The 19,584-nt window shown below is 45.0% G+C and overlaps 1 long non-coding RNA gene across 1 annotated transcript in view; it reads right to left on the bottom strand.

Moving 5' to 3' along the window:
• Nucleotides 1–761: 761 nt before the first annotated feature.
• Nucleotides 762–19,584, bottom strand: part of LOC138282839 (uncharacterized) — a 38,310-nt gene continuing 19,487 nt past the window's right edge. Inside the window, exon 2 of the long non-coding RNA XR_011201006.1 lies at nt 762–1,804. This is a non-coding gene — a long non-coding RNA (uncharacterized lncRNA). The remainder of the gene's footprint in view (nt 1,805–19,584) is intronic.

The following is a 19,584-nucleotide window of genomic DNA, read 5'->3' as shown; positions in this document are numbered from 1 at the left end:
ATAGATGCAGGTACTGTACGGCATCATATTGGTGGTGTCTGATGTCCATTCCCAGACTGTCAGGACAGTGGGATGGTACAATACTGTTCCACACATTAGACCTGTGTGCTATTTTATCTGGGTCCAATGGTGTCATATGTGTGATCTTGTGTCTCTGCCACATGCCATCCTGTGAAATCCATAACCTCAACCTTCTCATTGGTTTGATGATAATGCTATTTAACTTGTACCTAGCTGTCACTGTTTTTCCTCATTGTTGGCCACTGTGCGTGTGTCAAAACTGACATAGGTGAGTAGCATGCCTACAGATACCTGACCATGATAAGTTGAAGGTTCCATGACTGGGGAAAGTTGTACTGACCTCTGTCTGTATTATGGGGTATGGTCATTTGGGAGGTATGGTATGGGTATGTGATAAGGCTTTAGCTGATGACACACTGAGCCAATCTGTTTGCCTATTTGGATAGACAAAGACTGACAAGTCCCCAACTTCATTAGTCTGTGGGGTACTTGCTATTCACACCTATGTTGAAGCATTAACTTGTGAAGCTGTACTTCACTGTGTGATATGTGGCATGTTGTCAACCTAAGTGCAATAAATGAGATTATTTGTATAATTGTACACATATCTGACCCAGATTCAAAGGAGCCTTGTGAGATGGGACTTAACAGATTTGGTGCATATGTGAATATCGTGTGTAAGCAACAAATTTCACAGTTAACTGTTCAATATAGCTGAAAAAAGACTCTCAAACATGGCGTGTGGTTTAGTTCTGTTTACTTACAAGTGCAAAGGAAAATTAAAGCAATGGGATCAAATCATAAAGTGCAAACAACGACGACGTCAGCCATGGTGGATGTAATCATCAGGGTAACTGCTACAACATTTGGAGTCTCAAGTCCAGTGTCCTTGTGCCATTGGAAAATGGAGCGTGGTTGTAAAACAGTCAACAGGATGTATCTGTGACACACATGGGGAACCAATGAGTAGAGGATCAATTCCTGACAATGGTTGAAGTCTTAGCATCTGCTCCTCCTGGATGTTTCTGTGGACGTCCACGTTTGTGGGGGTGTTGTTCAGCTACAAAGGCTGGGGTGTCTGAGGCATGACCTTCCCCTTGCAGAGCCTCCATTCCATTGGCTGCCAGAGAAGTAGGATGATGCATGGCCAACGGAAGGGGTCTGCTGTTTTGGACATAACCTACTCAGGGTGGTATTAATGTCTCTCAGCACCCCTGTTAGGGATGTCATGTTGGCATTTTGGGCCTCCCACTTATGCATGACTTCCAGTTGGTTGTCCACCTGTAGCTGCTTTATCACCCTCATCATGGCAAGTACCTGGCCCATCACACCTTAGGACTGTTGGTAGGCTCCCAGGACTTGGGAGATGGTGTCCTGGCAAGTTGTATCCCTTGTAGCCTCAGTCCACTGACCCACACCATCCCTCCCATGGACCCTACCCCCACGGCACATTTTGCCCACTCCCACTGGTGCCAGGTCCTTCATTGTCAGGGTTTTCTAGTGGTGGCACCGGTACCTGTACTGGGGGACACGTTATGTTGTAACTGTCCTTAGAACACAGGTTTGGGAGTGAATGGTTGCTTGGGATGTAGATGCAACAAGGCTGAGAGGGGTTGAGGTAGGCAGGGTGAGGTTGACAGTTGTAGACTGACCAGGTGTCCCAGATAGGCCAGTGTTGTCCTCAATGTCCTCACATCCAGGGGTGTTCTCCTCGCTGAAGGCTACATCCAGGGGGAAGTGGCTGTCTCAGGTATCCTCTCCATGGTCACAATGGGTAGGTGATCTGTTGAAGAAGTGGAACAGATTATAATCAATATGCGGTATCAAACTTTGACAGGTAGATATGCTTTGAGCCATGTACAGAAAGGCTTGGCTTGATCCCCTGATATGACAGTGACAGATGCTTTCAAATCTGAGGTACAGCTATATGGGATACAGGAAATTCCTATATCATACACTTTGCTACAGTGTATCAGATTAGCTTGCCAGTTGGATACCTGTTGATAGAATCATATCTTGTCTGCTGTGTAGCTTTATATTGTTCATGTTACCTCACAGTTAGCAGTATTTCAGTATTGAGTCACAGGACAGCTACAGAATGTAAAGTGGAAACTGACCTATCCATCAGCTTAGGAGTAACCATTCTACCTGGCCACATATATTGGGTTACACCTAGTACAGCACACTGCAGATATGTGTGTTTCCCCGAGGTGAGTATTTTTTAATGGGTGATGGGAGGTAAAATGACTATTTCTGCAGAGAACACAGTGTAGCTGTGTGTTGGTGGTACTGGCAGATGCCCATAGCATTGCTGTAATGGCCCTAGACTGTAAACTTGTGGATCATTCAGGTGGTTTTAGTCAATTGTGTAGTTGACATGCAAGGTTATTTTCATTATGGTATACTGTTCTGGTTTTCTTAATGGTGGTACCAGTGTCTGCTGGGAGTTGTAGTGCTGTCACTCCCTGTAATACCGACACCAAACACAGACACTGTGCCCCAGGTGAGTTTAGTTGACATATGGTATGCAGAGAGTGGTATTTGAACAGTTGGACACAAGGGTGGTGAGTGTGTTGGCTGTTAAGATGTCAAAAGTTGATCAGTGAGCAAGCAAGACAGAACTTTAGGGTGATATTTTCAGTGATGTGACTTAACAGACTCTACTCCCCAGATATTCCTGCCAAGCCTTCAGGATGCAGGATGTCCAAGACCTTCTGCTCCCATGATGTGAACATTGGGGGAGAAGGTTGGGGCCTAACTCCATTCTTGAGGACCGCCCGCTGGTGCCTGGCGCCCATGGAACATTCCTTCCCCCCGAGGTCATTCCACCTCTTCCTGATGTCCTCCCTTGTGCGTGGATAGCTGTCTACAGAATTTACCCTGTTGGCTGTTTTTTGCCACATCCCCATTTTCTTGGAAATAGAGGTTTGTTGGACTTGTGCTCCAAATAAGTGTGGCTCTACTCGGATAATTCTGTCCACCATGACCCTCAACTCATCGTCTGTGAAGCTGGGATGTTTTGTGGGGACATAGTAATGGTGGATAACACAATAAGGTAAAAAAATGGGTAATGAAGTGTGGGTGCTATGTTGCGAGTGGGTGATGGGTAGTGTCTGATGTGTGGTGAAAAAATTCTGGGACATATATAATGTGCAGGTGTGGGATGAGTGGTATTTGGAGTGCCGAGGGGGTGCCTATTCTATAGTTCCTTACTTCTCTGTGCTGCCTCTATATTGCTGTGTATGGCGTTTTTGATGCAAAGGATTGGGGGTGTGAAGGGGTGTGTTTAATGGTGCAGTTTGTAGATGTGTCGGGTGTGTGGATGTGTGTCAGGTGTGTGGAATTCAAATTATAGTCATTTATTACTGTGTAGACCGCCGGGGTTTGCACTGCCGTTTTCCCCATGGGAGAACTGCTATTGTGATTTTTGGGTCATAATTGGTTCCAAGGATTTTTGACGGGCTGGCGGTGCTGGTGGTGGAACCGCCTCTTTCCCGCCATCCAGAGTCCTGGCGGTGTCAGAATTGTGGCTAGGTTTAGGCAGTCCTGCCGGTGTTACTCGTAATACGGAGGTCTGTATGACCACCAAAATGGTGGTCTTCTGGCGGCCGCCACCACAGCGCTTTTAGCGTTAGACCACCAAACTTGTAATGAGGCCCATAGTTTCTTTGATGCCTACACTTCAAGAGTGTGCTGTATTTAATGAAGAATTTCTAAAAGTTGAGAATGAAAACATTTTGGAGATTATGCTATTGACAGATTGGAACACCAAGGAGTAACTGTACTGCTGAGTGATAAATTAGACTCTTTGAAAAAATCTGTATTCAGAACTGTTGGACTAGAAAACTGTAGAGTAATTTTAAGATGCAATTTAAATGTTGAAGGATTGGTAAATGGTGCCATGGGTAAAGTTGTTGATTTCACTAATTTTCCTAGTCATGCTGAAGTTAAATTCTTAGCTATAAAGTTTGATCAAATTGGACGATGTCTTGTACGCTTTTTGCTTGTGAAAGATTTGTATGTCTGACTAAAATAGTTTCCAGTTTGTCTTGCGTATGCCGTAACTATCCACAAGTGTCAAGGTTTAAGTGTTGATGCTCCATTTATTAATATTGGAAGTACAGTTTTTAAAGAAGAAATGTCAAATGTAGCATTGTCTCAAGTTCAAACATTATCTGGTTTGTTTCTGGTTGATTTTGATGAGAAGAAGCTTGGTGCAGATGTAGATTGTGTGAGAGTGCAACAGATTAAGAAGTAAATATGCTCCTTATTTAGGACAGTATCCTGTTTATGAAAAACAGGTATTAAGTACTAAGCGGAAACTAACAAAACAATCAGAGAAAATATAAAAAAGACAGAAAGGTGTCAAGAAAAGAAAACTGGAAAAGGATGGCAATATTGCTGGTTACCAATTGGATAACACTAATGGTGTAAACTGCTATGCTAATGTTGTTCTCACTGCTCTTTTTCATCTACCACATGTTGTAAATGCAATCCAAGAAAAACCATGGAACATGTGCATAGCATTATTGCATTGCCTTCAATGCTTATCTCCTGACATAAGTGTAATACATTCTGCTTCAGGGATTCGAGAATTACTAGACAAATATAGTGGATCTGTAAACTCTCAACAAGATGCACAGGAATTTATTATGGTGACCCTGGGAGTTTTAGAAGAAGATGTAAATATTGATGACACATTTGGACTGAGTTATATATGGAACAATGAGTGTGATTATTACTCTTTCTCATCTACAGCTGAAATCCAGTCTGAGCGATTTCTGTACTTAACTCTGTCAGATTCTAAAAGTGTGTCTTTTGATAAACTAATAAAAAAGTGACCAAAGCATGACCTGTCCAAGCTCTAAACCAAATGTATTCTCTACATTACTTATACAGAGGAGTGGTAAATACATTATAGCAATGTTTAAACAATAAGAGAAGATGGAACAAAATTGGACAGCGAGATTACAAACTTCAACGCTGGACAGATATCAATTTCTGGTGGAACATATTGTACATATTGTACTTTGGCTATCATCTTCCATAAAGGTCTTACTATTACATTGGGACATTACACTGTAAATGTAAAGGCTCAAACTGGTGGACAGAGTGCAATGACAGCAGTCTGCAATTTAAACAAAAAATACATTTCAAACTTCCTAATTATTACCTGTTATTTTTTTTCAGTCAATGTTCTAAGAAGGATTTGTGGAAAAAATATGAGAGACAATCTTCTGTCTATGTTGATCAGTACTGCTCAATTTAAATTCAGATTAAGAGCGGTCATGTCTTGAAAAACGTCAAAAATGAAGTGTGGATGAAATGTGCTCAAATCTTTTCTGGTAAAAAACAAACATATGGTTTTCTCTACACATGAATCATCACTGTTTAAGACATCATTCAGCCTATCAGGGGTGATGTCTACAAAACAATGTGGTAAATTCATGTGTGGATTATATTTGTTTGTAGTTTTGTACCAGGTATAATAATAACCAAAATGTTTTTACAATATGGTATTTTGGTTACTCTAGTAAGTGTGGCTTCATTAGATATATAAAAAATTGTAGTGAGTGCAAATCACAGCAGCACTTATTTGTAAGGAAATACTGTGGAGATATGGGGTTGTTTCTACAATCAAATTGATTGTTCCTTCCCCCCCCAATTGTACAATGATGATTATACAGTACTCTGTTTATATTTACTAATAAAGACTGTGAACAGGAAAGAGAGAAAATAAAATGTTTTAGTAAATTGTTATATACTGCTATAGAATAATTAATGTACACCACTTTGTTTTATATCTCCTATATGCATGATACTAACATATTTATATTCTTCTTTTTTGTCAACAGTATTCAGAGACATATATCATCAAAACTTTGAAGATGGTAGAAGTGGCAGACAGTTATGTAACTGTGTTTTTCCTTAGACAGTATTCTTTATCTGCTACCTTCAGTGTGTTTTCTGGTTACTAACCTACACAGTATTTGACACTCACTCAGTGTGTCTTGTAAGAAGTCATATAACTGTACATATATGACTGATACATCCAGTCATTCACTCACTCATTCTGACAAGCATACTATCACTCACTCATACATACGCATATACCACTCATACACTTACTTATTCACACATAGACCCACTCATGCACCTATTTACTTATCCATGCAGCAATGAATAAAACCTCTGACACCTATAAAATCACTAACAGATCCACTTACTCACCAAAGCAGGCACTCCTACACCCTATTGTTTATGCAAACAGCCACTGATGCGCCCTATCACTAACCCATATTCCCACTCATACATCCATTCAGTTACCCATACACCCACTCATGCACCCAGTCACTTACCCATATAGTCACAGGCACACCCAGTCACTCACCCATGCATACACTAATGCAGCCATTCACTTACCCATACATCCAGTCATTCTCCCATTCTCTCACTCATACAGCCACTCATGCACCCACTCACTCACCCATACATTCACTCAAGCACCGTCACTCACTCATACCCTCGGTCATGCACCCAGACACTCACCCACACAGTGACTCATGCATGCATTCACTAAGCATACAGGCACTCACGCACCAACTCACTAACCCATACAACCAATTATGCACCCAGTCATTCACCCATGCAGCCACTCATGCATCCATTCAATCACTCATACAGCCTCTCATACACCCATTTACTCACCCATACAAGCACTCATGCACCCTATCAGTCACCCATACAGCCACTCATGCACCCACTCACCCACACAACCACCAATACACCCAGTACTTCACCCATACAGACACTCATGCATCCATTCACAAACCTATACACCTACTCAGACACCAATTTACTCACCCACACAGACACTCATGCACCCACATACTCACCCATGCAGTCACTCATGCATCCTATAACTTATCCACAGTCACTCTAACAACCATTTACTCCTGAGTACAGCAACTCACACACCCCCTCACCCATTCAACCAATTATACACCCAGTCACTCACCCATACTGACACTAATGTATCCATTCACTCACCCATACAGCCCCTGATACACCCATTCACTCACCTGTACAGCCACTCATGCTCCCATTCACTCACTTTACAGCCACCTATGCACACAGTCACTCACCCATACAGCCAGTCATCCACCCTATCAGACATTCATACAGCCACTAACACACCCACTCACTCACCCACACAACCACTTATGCACCCAGTTACTCACCCATGCAACTAGACATGCATCAATCCACTCACCCATACACCTACTCAGACAACAATTGACTCACACATATTGTCACTCATACACCCATTCACTCACCAATGCACCCATTAATGCACCCTATCACTCACCCATACTGTCACTCATGCACCCATTCACACACACAGCCACTCATGCACACACACCAATCACCCACACAACCAATCTCGCTCCCAGTGACTTACCCACACAGGCACTCATGCATCCATTCAGTTACACATACAGTCCCTCATAGTCCCATTCACTCAACCATACAAGCACTCAGTCAGCCGTTCACTCACCCATATAGACACTCGTGCACCCATTCATTTACCCATACAACAACTCATGCTTCCTATCAGTCATCCATTCAGCCACTCATACACACACTCCCTCCCCCACACAACCACTTATGCACCCAGTCACTCACCCATACAGTCACTCATGCATCCATTCAGTGACCTATACACCTACTAAGATGCCAATTTACTCACCCACACAGTCACTCATGCACCCACTCACTCACCCATACAGTCACTTATGCCTCCTGTCACTTACCCATACCGTTACTCAAGCACCCATTTACTCACACATACAAACACTCACACACCAGCTCACTCACCCATACAAGCAATTACACACCCAGTCATTCACCCATTCAGCCACTCATGCATCCATCAATCCATACTGTCACTCTCGCACCCATTCACTCACCCATACAGCCAATTACACACTCAGTCACTCACCCGTACAAACACTAATGCATCCATTAATTCTCCCATACAGCCCCTCATACACCCATTCACTCACCCATACAGCTACTTACGCACCAAGTCACTCACCCATACAGCCAGTCATGCACCCGATCAGTCATCCATACAGCCACTAATACACCCACTCACTCACTCACTCACACAACCACTTATGCACCCAGTTACTCACACATAGAGTCAGACATGCATCCATTCACTCACCCATACACCTACTCAGGCAGAAATTCACTAGCCCAGGCAGTCACTCATGCACCCACTCACTCACCCATACAGTCACTCATGCATCCCATCACTTGCCCATACAGTCACTCAAGCACTCATTTACTCACACATACAGCCACTCATGCACCCCCTCACTCACTCATACAAGCAATTACACACCCAGCCACTCACCCATACAGACACTCATGCACCCTTTCACTCATCCATACAGCCACTCACATATCCCACTCACTCACCTATAAAACCAATTATGCACCCAGTCACTCACCCATACACACACTAATGCATCCATCCACTCACCATACATCCCCTCAAACACACATTCACTCATCCATACAGCTACTCATGCACCCATTCACTCATCCATACAGTTACTTATGCACCCAGTCACTCACCCATGCAGCCAGTCATGCACCCTATCAGTCATCCATACAGCCACTAATACACCCACTCACTCGCTCACACAACCACTTATGTACCCAGTCACTTACCCATACAGCCAGATAAAGCATTAATTCACTCACCCATGCACTTACTCAGGCAGCAATTCACTTCCCCATGCAGTCACTCGTGTACCCACTTACTCACCCATACAGCCACTCATGCATCCTATCCCTCACCGATACAACCAATTACACACCCAGTCACTCACTCATACAGGCACTCATGCATCCATTCAGTTACCCATACAGCCTCTCGTGTACCCATTCACTCAACCATACAGGCACTCAGTCACCCATTCACTCACCTATAGACACACATGCACCTTTTCACTCAGCCATACAGCCACTTATGCACCCACTCGCTCAGCCATACAGAAACTCATGCATCCTATCACTCATCCATACAGCACCTCAACCACAGAAACACTCACCCATGCAACCACTCGCACACCCACTCAATCACCCATACAGACACTCATGCACCCAGTCACTCACCCATCCAGTCACTCACTCACCCAGTCACTCATCAATACACCCACTCACTCACCTATACAGCCATTCTTGCACCGTTACTCACCCATGCACCCACTCAGATAGCCAATCACTCACCCATACATCCACTCACACATACTGCCATTCATGCACCCACTCACTCACTTAAACAGTCACTCTTGCACCCTACCAGTCACCCATACAGCACTCTTGCACCCTTTCACTCACCCACGCAACCACTCACACACCCACTCATGCAACCAGCCACTAATCTATACAGCCACTCATGCACCCAGTCTCTCACCCATCCAGCCATGTCACTCACCCTCACAGCCATGTATGCACACACTCACCCATACAGCCATTCTTGCACAGTCACTCACACATACAGCCACTCAGATAGCCCATCACCTACCCATACATCCACTCAGACATCATTCACTCAAATATACTGCCATTCATGCACCCACACACTCACCCACCCACCCACTCGTGCTCCATGTTACTCACTCATACAGCCACTCATGCATGCATTAACTCACCCATACAGCCAATCATAAACTTAGTGACTCACTCATACAGACACTTATGCTTCCAGTCACTCACCTGTACCACCACTCACACACCCACGCACTCACCCATATGCCCACTCACACACCCAGCCACTCACTCATCTAGACACTCACTCACCCACTCATTCACTCATACAGCCACTCACACACCCAGTCACTCCTGCACACAGTCACTCATCCATACAACTACTCACACACCCACTCAGTCACAAATATAGCCATTCTTGCACCCAGTCACTCACCAATACACCCACTAACATAGCCAATCACTCACTCATCCACTCACACACCTATTCACTCACCCATGTAGCCACTTGTGCACTCACTCACTCACCGTTAGAACCACTTTTGCAGCCTATCACTCACCCATACCGCCACTCATGCACTCAGTGTCATCTATACAGCCACTCATGCATCCAGTCACTCACCCATCCAGTCAGTCACACACCCAGTCAGTCACCCATACACCCACTCATGAAGCCACTCACTCACCTATGCAACCACTCTTGCACCCAGGCACTCAGATAGCCAATCACCCACCCATACATCCAATCACACATTCATTCACTCACCCATACAGCTACTCATGCACCCACTCACACATACAGCGAATCTTGTGCCATGTCACTCACCAATATAGCCACTCAACCACAGACACACTAACCTATACAACCACTGAGACACCACCTCACTCACCCATACAGCCACTCATGCACCCAGTCACTAACCTATACCACCACTTAGGCACCCAGTCACTCACCCATCCAGCCAGTCACACACCCATTCTCCGCTCATGCACCCACTAACTCACCCATACAGCCCCTCTTGCACCCAGTCACTCACCCATACAGACACTCATATAGCCAATCACTCACACATCCATTCACTCACATACACTGCCATTCATGTACCCACTCACTCAGCCATACAGCCACTCTTGCACCCTTTCACTCACCCATAAACCACTCACACACCCAGTCACTCACCCATACAGCTGGACATCCACCTTCTCAATCAACAATACATTCACTCATGCACCCACTAACTTACCCAAATGTCAAACATATAACATATAATTATTCTTTTTTTACCAATATAATGGTTCTGAAAAAACATTTTTTTGTTTTTCTAAACTTTTTTTCATTTTTTGTGTGTTTTTATAAAACAATTTTGGTATATGTTTGATATTTTTCTATTTCTTTCAAAATAAACAGTAAACCATAGTGATATATAACAAACAGTACAAAAGTCATTTGCAAACAAGAAAAAAACTAGCACTTGTGAGCATTGATGGCGTTGATGATGCTTGATATAGATTGTTCACCCACACACAATGTAGCCTTGTATTTGATGCAATCTTGTTGAAAACCGGCAAACTCAGGTATGGTGATAGGGGACGTAGTAGCCATCATGAATCCAGATGATGTACCTGGTTGTGGATCCTGGTTTGTTCTTGTGACAAGGCTGAGATCTCTTTGCCTCGAAGCTTTTGCAAGCCAAGCGCTATGCATGCTTTCTAGGTGTTTCAACATAGATGACGTCCCACAGGAGTATTTTTGCTCAGATCCCCGAGACAAAACATTCTTGCGCAAAGTCACTTTTCTTGCGATGACCTTCTTTTCTTCCTCTGGAATTTTAAAGAAGGTCCAAACAATACTCTCTCCTTCTTCTTTCTGGGAGGTTCTTCCTCATATGAATGAGTGCTAGGGACATCATCATTTGGTGGTGAACAAGCTGCCATCTTGTACTCTGTCCAAAAATAGGTAAACACCCCAAAAAATAGCCAAAATTGCTGTAAAGAAACACAGGTCTGCTCCAGTTGAAACACACCCAAATGAGGTTTAAAAAAGGGTGGCGCCTTCCTGTAGAAGTAATTGAAGTCTGTTGAACCAATCAAATTGTCTTTTTTGTTGTCAACTGGTGTTCTCAACGGCATCCGTCGTGGGTCCGCGAAATAAAATAAAAAAAAGTTTTAAAAGATATCACTGCATATTTATACCATTTTTTGTAGGATAGTAGTAATCCTGTAATTTTGAAATATATTTAAAAGCTGTAGTTATATAGTAATCCATATTGTTAAAAATACAGTGAATCAACATCTCGTCACATAACCATCACAACTCCCAAAACACCACCAGTAAAACAACTTTTGTATGCAAAATTGTATTTCCAAGACTCTATAAATGAACCTCTTTATGTGATCCATACTTTTGAAATGCATTTCTATATATGTTATAAGAATATAAAAAATATGGTAAAGTTGTGACTGAAGTGCAAATATTTGTGATGGGGATGCAACTCTGATAAGAAATGAAAATAAAAATACAAAAGTATATGTCCATAAAATATGCATATGCATATTTTAAAGCCTCCACAAATACAAAACAATTAAAACATTACAAAAGACCACACATAATAATTTCAAAATATAAAATTTTAAAAAACATGCAAATTAAGTTAAAAAAACAAATGTTACAGAGATCTTATGTTTACAAAATAGAAGTGAAAAGAACATAGACATTAAATAAAAAACAAAATTATTTAGTAGAATTTAAAAAAACCATAGATATTTACTTTAAAAAAACAAAGCTTACAGGGACGTTATTGTTAGGAAATGGAATAAAAATAACTTAGAAATTCACTTAAAAATTCAATGGTTACAAGAATATTATACTTAGGGTTGCATTATTTCCATACAAAACCATAGAAATTCAGCAGTTGCATCCTTGTAACATTTGTTTTTTTCAGTGAATTATAGATATATTCAAAAATTAACTTAAAAAAACAAAAGTTACAGGGATGTTATAGTTAGGTTCTGAATTCACATGCACAAAACCTTAGAAATTCAGCAGTTATAGTTAGAGTTATTTCAAGTAACTATAACTCACGGCATAAGGTAACTATAACTCACCCCCCACCATGCACAGTTTTTCTTCAATAATTTAACTTCTAATGTTTCAGTGATATTTTTATTGGTGTTGTTGGACCAGGCCCTTTTTGCAGGGTCATCCCCAAACTTTATGCCTACTTTCTCCTATTTTTTTCTGACCAGTTTTTATTGGCTTTAGGACTCTGGGCACTTTACCATTGCTAACCAGTGCTAAAGTGCATATGCTCTCCGCATAAATTGTATTGGTGATTTGTTTATCCATGGTTGTCATATTTGATTTACTACTAAATCCCCAGTGAAGTGTACTAAAGGTGCCCAGAGCCTGTAAATCAAATGCTACCAGTAGGCCTGCGGCACTGGTTGTGCCACCCACATGAGTAGCCCTGTAAACATGGCTCAGACCTGCCACTACAGTGCATGTGGGTGCAGTTATAAACTGCCAATTCAGCCTGGCAAGTGTACCCACTTGCCAGCCCACCCCTTCCCTTTTTTACATATAAGGCACCCCTAACGTAGGCCCTAGGTAGCCCCATATGCAGAGTGCAGTTTATGTATAAGGTGGGATGTGTTTTACATGTACTAACAGAGAAATACTGCCAAATTCAGTCTTCAATGTTGCAAGGCCAATCTCTCTCATAGGTAAATATAGGGGCTGCCTTTAAACGTCCTTAAAGTGCAGTTTCCATTTGAGAGCAGATAGAAATATGGAGTTTGGGGTCTCTGAACTCACAATGGAGGTGTGTTTTATATTGTTAGTTTAAAAAGGCCACTTTTAGAAAGTGGGCATTTTCTTGCTTAAACCATTCTATGACTCCTCCTGCTTGTGTATTCCCTGTCTGGGTCAGACTGACAGTTGTGCTGTTTGTGAAACTCCATTAGACAGTGACACAAAGGGAGCTGGGGTGTAGTCTGCATATCCTGATGAGCCATCTTGGCTAGAGTGGAGGGAGGAGTGGTCACTTACACCTGAGTGGGCTGTGCCTGCCCTCACACAATGCAGTCTCCAACCCCCTGGTGTGTGTCTGGAGCCAGGCCTAGGCAAGGCAGGATCCTGTAAAAACAGAGAGTTTTCTTTGAAGTTGGGAAACTTCAAAGGCAGAAAGGGGTATAAGTATTGGACCCAAAACTCCAGACTTTAGATCACTTCAAGGATTCAAGAGGAACCTCTGCCAGGAGAACAGCTGAAGAAGAAGTGCTGCCCCTACCTGTGACTGTTCTTTTTTGGGCCATCATGCAGTTGATGCTTCTGCCTGAGAAAGGGGACAAAGACTTGGCTTTGTGGTATATTCCTGCTTGAGAGGTATCTCGAAGGGCTTGGACTGAGCTTGCACCCTGTTCTGAAGTCTCAGGGCCATCAAGAACTTCCTCTGCCAGCACCTGGACTCTTGATGAAACTCATGCACTGCCAAATGGTGCACTATCCAGTCCCTGGGGCCTTGAAAGAAGAAGCTGGTGGAAAACCTAGAAAAACCAACTGCACCAACTTCGGACGACCCCGGACTGACGGTGTTGCTGATTCCGCAACGCTGCCTGCACCTGAAGCCACGGTCCTTCGGGAGTGTGAGGCCCGATGGGGCAGCAGCCCTATCGAAGTCTGCGACTCTGTGAATCCGAAGTGCCGTGCCACCGACGTCCGTGACACCCGACTGCACCACGCCGTGACCGCCATGTATTGATCCCGCCAGAAGTGCGCAGATCCAGCGCCTCGCACCGACGCCACCTCACCTCCACTGTTTCGCAGCAAGGTCCCGATGCCTCTACGTGACACCTACACTCCACAGCACCAGAACCGACACCACACCGGATCCAATTCCATGCAACGGCTTGTTTCCTCATTTTCACAAGGTACTTTACATGGGGGGTCTGTGACTCTGTTGTTTGGAATGACTCTGTCACTACGCCGTGATATCACCAATTTGAAGCATTTGTGTTTCTAAGCACTATGTTGAAGTTTAATCTTTAAAAATTCATAACATCCAGTCCTAGAACCTGGAGGGTTCCATTAGTGAATGCCAGTAGGGGAGCCTATCCTGTACCAAAGGGCCATCTGCTGAGGGGGACCCCATTGTGTCAGGAGAACTTGGGGGGCAGCTGTCACCTGCGTCCCACAAGTTCTGGTGTCTGGCAGTACCACCCCTAGTGAGAGGGTGCAGAAGTCCAGGCAGAGGGTTGAGAGGGGATTTTGGGCCCCAGTGAAGAACCTGGAGGTTCAGGGGGTCAGCTCTGAGGTCAATGCCCCCCAGGAATGACCTTGGTGATACCACTTCTGGGTTGGGGGATCCAGGCTCAGCCAGATGGGCAGAGGTCATGAGACCGGTGCCAGCCAAACTCTAGTGCAGCCCTTAGGCAAGGTGTTTTCCTTGTGGAGGGTAGGTATGCTCCCCAGGAAGTAGGTATGCTCCCCAGGAAGTCCTGTATTGCCAGGCAGTGGTCCAGTCTGTGGGTAAAGACCCTAGGTGGGAGGGTCAGGTGCAGGGGGTAAACTGTGACCTGTTGGGAGGGGCAGTTTGCCCAATCACCCTCCCCCGGTGTGACATCTAGACGTACTCTCCATGGTGGGGGGTGCAGAACCCTGGTAGTAGGGGCAGGGGAGGGAGAGGTTCACATCTGACCCAAGTTTAATCCAAGGGTACAGACCCTGGGTTAAAGGGCCAGGTTCAGGGTGTCCCCACAGCAGCCCCGCCGAAGTCCGCGACTCCATGAGTCCCGAAGTGCTGTGTCACCGACATCTGTGACACCCGACTTTGCTGCACCACGCAGTGACCGTGACAGTGATATCGATTCCACCGGAAGTGCATGGATCCAGCACCTCACACAGACACTGGCTCATCTCCACCGCTCTGCAGCAAGGACCTGACGCCTCTTCGTTACGCCTCCTGATCCACAGCAGCGGAACCGACACTGAATCGGATCCAGTGATGCTGCGATCCCGAACTCTGTGCACCGGCTTGTTTCCTCATTTTCACAAGGTACTGTACCTTGGGGTATGTGTGAATCCATGACCAGTGCCATTAGCATTGGATTTTTTTTGGTAACGACTCTGTCACGATGGTGTGATATCACCAATTCGAAGCATTTGTGTTTCCTAGCGCTATGTTGAAGTTTAATCTTAAAAAATTAATAACTTGACTTGTGTATGTTGGACTTTTGTTGTTTTGGTCTTGCTTTTTTAAGATAAATATTGGTTATTTTTCTAACCTGGTGTTGAGTCATTTTGTAGTGTTTTCACTGTATTACTGTGTGAGTTGGTACAAATACTTTACACACTGTCTCTGGGTTAAGCCTTTCTGCTTGTGCCAAGCTACCAAGGGGGGTGAGTGGGGGTTAACCGGGTGTGCTTCTTCTTTGCCCTGACTAAAGTTAGGGTCCTTGTTGGACAAGGGTTAAACTGACTGCCAGCTGAAGACCCCATTTCTAAAAGATGTTATAAAGGTTGTCATGGGTGCTGAAATACCTGGGGTAATTAGCAGTGCATGGTGAGGGCGTGAGTAATAGTTACCTTAGGTGATGAGTTATAGTTAATTGAAATATCTCTAACTATAACTGCTAAAAGGTTTTGTGTGAGTAGATTCAGAACTTATAACATCCCTGCAACATTTGTTTTTTTCATTGAATTTCTATGTTTTTTTAACATAATGTAATTTTCATTACTATATGTTAATCCAACCTCAGCCACGCACGGCCCTATAACCACTCAACCCCCAGACCCTGCGGCCAACCCCCTATAACCATCCAACCCCACTCTGGGCCTTTGGCCATGCACAGTGGAAGTTGGCCGCAAGGCCTGTTTCTCTCAGTGTGAGAATAGGTGAGAGAGTGTCTCTAGGTGTGAGAGTGGCTACAAGAGTGTATGTCTGGGTGTGAGAGTGGGTGTGAGAGGGTATATGTGGGTGTAATAGTGTCTGATTGCTTTCCAACACATGAAAGATACATTCTCTTCCACAAAGGTCCCAGCGCAAACCCACTCAACACGCCCGACCTACAGAAAATTGAACCAGATCTCAGAGGAGCAACTCATCAGCACCCTCAGGAACTCCCCACCCCGACACAACAGACACCAAACACCTCAGCCCGCAACCTCCATGAATGGATCACCAACAGCGCCAACACCTTAGCCCCTCCCTGGACGACTTCAGGGAAATACATCTCCAAGAAAGCCAGTTGGTTGAACCCTGCACTCCAGGATTCAAAACGTTCATGCAGGAGGCTGGAGAAGAGGTGGAGAAACAGCAAATCCCCGCAAGACCTGGCCAACTTCAAAGCCACCAAAGATCCCACCACAGCCTCATAAGGTCTTCCAGAAAATCCGCCCTACAGGACCGCATCAACTTCAACACCCACAACACCAAAGAACTCTACAGCGTCATCAAAGAACCCACAAGCCAAGACCACAGACATCCCTCCATCTCAGGATCTCTGTGACAGACTGGCCACCTTCCTCCACCAGAAGATCCAAGACATCTACAACAGTTTCGGACCCCAAGAGTTTCCGAGCCCACCAACAACATCCCTGCCATGACCAGCCAAACCCACACAACTTCTGCATGCCGGGACCCCTCTCACGACGAACGATATCCACTCCATCATGGGCAGCATCCAATTGGAAGCCCGACCAACCCCTGTCCACACTACATCTTCAACAAGGCGAGCGCCTTGATCACGCCTGAACTCTGCAAGACCATCAACAACTCCCTAGAGTCATCAACCTACACGGAAGACTGGAAGCCTGCCTAGATTTGCCCACTTCTGAAAAAACCCACAACAGACCCATCTCACTGCTACCCTTCCCAGCGAAAGTCACTGAGAAGGCAATCAACACTCAGCTACGCCAACACATCAAAGACAACAACATCCTGGACACCTCCCAATCAGGATTCAGAACCAACCACAGCACGGAAACCGACCTGCTCGCAGCCACAGATGACATCTTCTCCGTCCTCGACCATGGACAAATAGCAGCCCTCATCCTATTAGACCTCTCAGCCGCCTTCAATACAGTGTCCCACCGTACACTATGTGCCAGACAACATGGGGCAGGCATATGCGGCAAGGCCCTTCAATGGATACACTCCTTCCAAACAGGCAGGAACCAGAAAGTCAGGCTCCTTCCAAACAGGCAGGAACCAGAAAGTCAGGCTTCCGCCACACCTATCAGAACCCACTGACATCAGCTGCGGAGCACCCCAAGGATCATCACTGAGCCCCACACTGTTCAATGTCTACATGAGCCCACTCGCCCCCATAATCAAGAACTATGGCATAAGCTTTGTCTCCTACGCTGTTGACACTTAGCTGATCCTCTCCCTGACCGAGAACCCCTTAACAGCCATGAAGAATTTCAGAGACTGGATGGAAACAGTCACCACCTGGATCAGAGAGAGGTGCCTAAAGCTGAACTCCGACAAAACAGAGATCCTCATCTTGGGACCATACCCGTCAGCTTGGGAAGGCTTCTGGTGGCCCTTTACACTCGGCAGCCCCCCACCCCTACAAACCTTGCTAGAAACCTCAGCATCATCCTCGACTCAATGCTCACCATGACCAGGCAGGTCAACTCCATCCCCTCCGCCTGTTACCACACCCTCCGACTACTCTGAGGGATTTTCAGATGGATTACAATCGACTACTTGAAAACTGTGACACACACCCTACTCACAAGCAGACTCGACTACGGCAATGCCCTCTAAGCTGGAACTTCCAAGAAGAACATAAACAAGCTGAACAAATTCAGAACGCTGCCGCCAGACTCGTCCATTGAAATCCCCTGCTGAGAACACATCACAGAACACCCAAAGAACCTCCACTGGCTCACCGTCATGAAGAGGATCAACTTTAAACTCATTGTACACACCCTCAGAGCCCTCCACAACAACTGACTCATCTATCTCAACCACCGCATCACCAGATACTCCCCTTCCAGACCTCTCCATTCTTCCAACAGTCACTCACCAATGTACCCCACATAAAGAAGTCCTGGGCTGGAGGAAGATCATTCTCATACCTGGCAGCTAAAGGTCGGAACATCTTACCACCTCACCTCACTGCCTCAGTTCAAGAAAGACCTCAAGACCTGGCTCTTCAACTGATTTCTGAGGGCCCTCACTAGTGCCTTTAGACCCTATGTGTGAGTAGTGAGCTCTAGAAATGATTTAGTGATTGATGATTGATAGCATTTAAGGTAATTTTTCAATATGGAATTGCAGAGTAAAAACACTTGCTTTGCCTTCGCCACACCCAAGAGTTAGGATCATTTGTCCTTTCCAGAAGAGGACCTTCAACTGGGGCACCTGGTACATTTATATTTGTAAGTGCTTCCTGTTGAGGTTTAATTTCTATAAAATGAGCATCATGACCTGAAAGGAAGCTCAGCTACTCGTTTGTTCAACAGGAGCCATAGTTTTGCACAAAATACCTATCCAGCTAGAGCACTTTCTACTCAATAGATAGTTTTTACTACCTCGATGGTTCAAGGTCCAGTGTGGGGGAAGGAGTGTACCCCCCCACATGTAATTTAAAGTTAGTCCAGGGGAGGTGGCAGTCCCCAGGGCTATGAGGGAGGCTGTAGTGGTCTTCCCCATTTCAAATTAATGTTTTGCCCTAAGGAGGTGGTGTCCCTGGGACACAGGCGGGCGTGCGGACCCCCTACATATTCCTCTGATATCACCCCAGGGAGGTGGCAGTCCCTGAGGCGAATACAGGCCCTAGGAGAGGGGCCCCCTGCACCCCCACCCTCTTTCAATCCCCCAATGCCCTTGGGACCTGGCCCACCCCTGGGCACATTTTCTTTAAAAGGGCGATAGACCACCCTTTTTTCAAAAAATGTCAGGAAAATACACGGATCTGGGTCTGTGGATTTTTCCAACATTTAAAAAAAATGCTTTTTATCGTTGGCGGGGTCCGTGAGGGACCCCCAGA

This window comes from Pleurodeles waltl, chromosome 2_2 (assembly GCF_031143425.1).
Source record: "Pleurodeles waltl isolate 20211129_DDA chromosome 2_2, aPleWal1.hap1.20221129, whole genome shotgun sequence".
Taxonomy (NCBI): Eukaryota; Metazoa; Chordata; class Amphibia; order Caudata; family Salamandridae; genus Pleurodeles; species Pleurodeles waltl.
This window is presented reverse-complemented; position numbering and strand designations above follow the sequence as displayed.